This window comes from Dermacentor silvarum, chromosome 6 (genome assembly GCF_013339745.2).
Source record: "Dermacentor silvarum isolate Dsil-2018 chromosome 6, BIME_Dsil_1.4, whole genome shotgun sequence".
In the NCBI taxonomy this organism is placed as follows: domain Eukaryota; kingdom Metazoa; phylum Arthropoda; class Arachnida; order Ixodida; family Ixodidae; genus Dermacentor; species Dermacentor silvarum.
In genome coordinates this window covers 38,695,700-38,700,662 of record NC_051159.1, presented here as the reverse complement: position 1 = coordinate 38,700,662, position 4,963 = coordinate 38,695,700, and the positions used below count along the sequence as shown (strand labels likewise).

The following is a 4,963-nucleotide window of genomic DNA, read 5'->3' as shown; positions in this document are numbered from 1 at the left end:
TTCAACCAGAGACACTGGTTAAATTGAAACGCAGTGAAATCTTTTTCTATTCATGAACAATTATCTAGCACCGAGCGAAAATCATCAAAATCCATGACGTCATCACAGCTGGTCCATAGGCCTGATGGTGGCTGGACTACCGGTGTGCTGCGTTAGCGTCTTTACCTTGCCGGGCCTCCACCCACGGTAATACTAACTTATATTGTATAGCGCAGGTATATTCTATCCTTCTAGGCTAGCTTGTATTACTTCGAAGCATCCTTGTTGTGTACGTTCTCGAATGACAGAAATGTTTGGGAGGCGTTTTTTTCCTGTTGGCGTACTCCTCACTTCGCGCTTTAGCGGGTGTCCGAAAAATAAGTTGGCAAATTTTCTGTATATATATATATATATATATATATATATATATATATATATATATATATATATATATATATAAGCATATCATAAGAAGCCAACAAGCAATAACACCAAGGACAACATAGGGGAAATTAATTGTACTTATTATTTGAATTAAAGAAATGGTCAATTAATGGAAAATGAAAATGGATGAAAACACAACTGTCCGCAGGTGGGGAACGAACCCACGTCTTCGCATTACACGTGCGATGCTCTCACCATTGAGCTACCGCGGAACCGTGTTCCCATCCACTTTCTGGGGTATTTATGTTTTACAGCTAGAACTAACCCTGGGAGTGTTAGCCAGCGCCACCACTCACATACCATAGGCAGAAAGGATGTTCCACAACCGCCCTCACTCACTCACTCAACCGCCCTATGGTATGTGAGTCATAAGGTGTATATATATATATATATATATATATATATATATATATATATACCTTATGACGTATCTGTTCGCAAGACGTTTATTAGGCCCGAGCACTCGGGAGCGAACCAGCAAAGGCACACAACCGATGATGATCACACATAACTGAAGATGAGAATCGAGCAACGTAGGATGATGATGATAATATACAGATGAAGAAGACGTGCGTACTAAACGCCCACACTAATCCCCCCTCCCACGGGGAAGGTATATATATATATATATATATATATATATATATATATATATATATAGTGCATTAGCTTGCACTATATAGTTTGCATTATAGATTTATAATGCAAACAACTTTTCGTATTCGTACGCTTGAAACATAGAGAGGCAGTGTTTACATTTCTTCTCGCTCTCTCGTGCTCGTCTGATAAATGACCGCGGTAATATTTAGGAGCCTTTGACTGATCGCACGAGGAAAAAAAAAAAAGCGCAAATGACGTCGGTCGGCATAAATCACATCTGTATATAGTAGAGACTTCCGGGAAATTAAGAAAAAGAAAGACCATTTGCGCAATTGGCATCATAAGGTCGCCAAGCCGCACTCTCCATGTGAATTATGACGCGGCCACCCTTTATGCGCATAATATTTTGTAAAGACGCCGCGTGGCTATTAATAAAGGCCCTGTTCGATGACAGCAAATAAAGGCCACTGGCAATGTTTTTCGCCAACCTGTTTCTTGGCGACGGTATGTGATCGCTAAATTATAGTGTCGCTTGCTGCCGTGAAGGAACATATTGCTTTTGCAGATTATCAAACGAGGAAAGGGAATGACACCTCTTGCTAGTCAAGTGCAATAAATAAGAAATTCGCGGTAACATTATTTTCATAACTGCGTCACCTAGTGTTGCAGAAGTGCGCATATCACCGCATTCCGATATTTCGGTATTGTTGCCTTGTGGCCAGCTGCCTTTTATCATTCCTACTTTCTCGTCAACAAGCAGGCAAACAGCACATTTCGACCCTGATTTTAAATGCGCAAGCATTTCTACGGTTACCCAACGAGACGGCTGTCCGAGCGCCCGCCCGTCCTTCGCGTAAGACGATCGCTTTCAAGTTCGCGAACTGTGGAAGAAGACGACGACGAACGAGCGCGAGCAGTGGCACGAGCGCGTCTCTGTGACCACGTGACGTGTGCAATCAGGCACGCACTAGGTACACCTTTTGTAAGGCAGAACTGTGGAGCAGCCGTGGCTTCGGATCGGAACGTATAGTCAGCGCTCCTGGCACCGCCACCTGCAGCATAGTTTGCTCGCCTCATCAGTTCACGTTGCGCCGCCTTCCGCAGCCGTTCGTGTCGCTGCAGCGCTGTCGCATTTACCGTAATGGCGCCAAGACGACCGCAGCCGCTGAGCAGTGCCAGGATTACCAGCAGTGTGGAGTGTGAGCACTCAACACCACGTCTTTACTACGGTATGCTTACGCATCATTCAGATAACTCCCAGAGTAGATTCTACGTAACTTTTTTTTCTTGCCTTTCTTTGTGTGGAGTTGAAACGAGTCTTTCAGTAACTGCAGTCAATCCTCGACATAATGAAGTGGTATTTAAAAAATTATCAAATTTAAAAGTATGATACATTGAAAACCTTGAATCAACGAAGTAAACTCTATGTCTTGCTCAATTTAGCGAAGTTTGGGAGGATGAGGGAAAATGTGGGGGAAATATGGTGGCGTGGAGCAGAGGTAGAACACCCGACTTCAAATCTGAAATATGTGTATAACGGGTTAATGTTGAAGCGATGGTCGTCACTGACCTGTTAAGATGGTCTGCGCTCCCATGAAAAAAAAAAAAAGACACAAGAAGCACTCAGCGGACTCGCTCTCTAGGGCAAGCGCGTAAAAAGCAGGCAAAAACGAAACTTTCTAGCGCTCAAAAAATAGAACGTTATTCGCGCCAGTTTCCTATTTGTTTTTCATTCAGTGACGTTCTCGACTTAACAAAACAGTGTTCTGGTCCCATCGAATTCGTTAACTTGAGGTTTCACTGTACCAATTACGTTGATAAAAACATTTTCAAGTTACTGTGTCCCACGACACACTGCGCTCGCTCAAAAAAAAAAAAAAAAAAAAAAAGAAAAGAAAGAAAGAAAGAATGAAAAACACGAAAGAAAGAAAACGAGACAAAAAAAAAAAACGGATCTCACGCGCTTTGGAGACCGGTTTATTTATTCGTTATTTTGTACATACTGCCCATCCGAACGGGGATTCTAGCGCGGAAGGGCACCAACATAACAAACTTCTTAAAAGAAGTGCGAGTACAGGTACGAAAGGAATAAGTTGTCTAATCTATTATTTGCGCATAATGCGAAGCCAGATGCATGCGGTAACGACAATAACAGTGATACAGGACTTGATGAACATGTTAAACAAAAGTGCACGCGACAATTGTAGTGTATACACCTGATCTCTGTGAGAGACTAAGTGGCTTTCGGGTAATTGCAGGAAATTACCTTAATTATTACAACTAGGTATGCATGTTGGCATATTATTTCATTCTCTAATTGCCCGAGGAAGAACGTTAGTACTTAAAGTAGTCAGTTTTGAATCGGCATTCATGTAAATGTTGTGGCGTGTGTCTCTAGTTTCTAGGTTAGATAGGTACCTGGAATTATCAATTGGTTTAGGCGAGCTTTTGCTTTCACTGGCATTTGGGAAGAACAGTGTTCCTCCTTAGCGACCATTTGCAAGTAGCGACCTCAGGAGCGAATCTCACACATTTTTACTGGGAACCACCTCGCTCGACATCAACTTGTTGCACTCGAACATGCGTATGCCACGTTGACGACGAAAGAATGACGGCGATGAAATGGTCACGACGACATGAAGATGACTGAATGACGACCACGAAACGCTGACGGTCGAAGGACGACGTCGGCATGACGACAAAATGACGACTATGGAAAAGCATGATGACAACGGACTGATAACGATGGAACGAAGATAACGGTATTATGACGATGGCTCGTAGATGGCGTCTTGATGTCGGCAATATGAGAACGCAGTGACAGCGACAGAGTGAATACGGAGGAAGGAGGACGATGGAATGACAACGAAGAAATGATGACAAAGGCACGAAGGTGATAAGATGACGACGAAAGCTAGACAGCGACGGCGTGTTGGTGTTGCAACTTGCGTCCGCGCTTACGTGCATCGCCTTTCGCCACGGGTCGCATCAATTAGCACTACATGCAGTAATTTTGCATTACTTCCGGTACCAGCCAACCGTTCAATACTGTAACCAGAACCCAACAGGGTTGACAATTGTACGTCGACATCACGTTCAGCATGACCCACGCATTCGGCAAGACAGCAGCCAGCAAGACAGCAGCCAGCAGTAGCAGCAGCGGGAAAGTCCAATGCAGAGCCAAATAAAGCTTCTCTTTAAAAGTGAGTTGGACCTGATTCTCCCTGAAAAAGCTGCACAAAGAAACGAGCACGTATACAAAATGGACTCGGGACACGTGTGTTAATTAGCAACCAAGCATTCATTTTGCGACGCAAGAGGCCGCACAAGCAATACGGAGAACTGCGCATGCTTCACGCCCGCGTCACCCTCACCCTTTCTTCCTCACATTACTAAACACATCAGTGAAAAATAAAAGCAAACAGAAACAAAAGAAAAGAGGACGAGCAACTGATAAAATCATCATGCGGCTAGCAGTTTATGTTTTGTGTTACTAACACCGCCCTGGCCGGGCTGACCCGCTAGAGGGAAACCTAACGTTCGTTGGCGAACGTTGATAAAGGCCGGTGACAAGCACACCGGAGTTGTGTATGTGTTAAACAAAATGATGTTTCTATACAGACCAATCGTTTTTACTAAGGGCGGGTTATCGTTGGTACGCGTTCTTTGTGCATAGTAGGTGCCGCAAAGGAGTCCCGAAAGACACGCAAAAAGCTACTTGATGTTTTCCAATTATTTTATTTTTCGTCTTTTCTTCTTTTTGCGTTGGGCCACAGAACAAAGCTCTTCACAGAGCCGTACCCCACTGTGCTGCTGACCAAACAAGCCTGCCTAATCATCCAGTACAAAGTAACACACCGCGCGCTTCAGACAGCAGAAGACGGTTGCGGCACCGTTTATCCGAGTACTACCAATTTGCCACGGGAAAGATTATGACCGA

The 4,963-nt window shown here is 44.0% G+C and overlaps 1 non-coding gene across 1 annotated transcript; it reads right to left on the bottom strand.

Moving 5' to 3' along the window:
- Window positions 1-563: 563 nt before the first annotated feature.
- Trnat-ugu (transfer RNA threonine (anticodon UGU)) lies at window positions 564-635 on the bottom strand. Its single transcript has one exon. It is a non-coding gene; the product is annotated as a tRNA-Thr (tRNA).
- Between the last annotated feature and the right edge of the window lie 4,328 nt (window positions 636-4,963).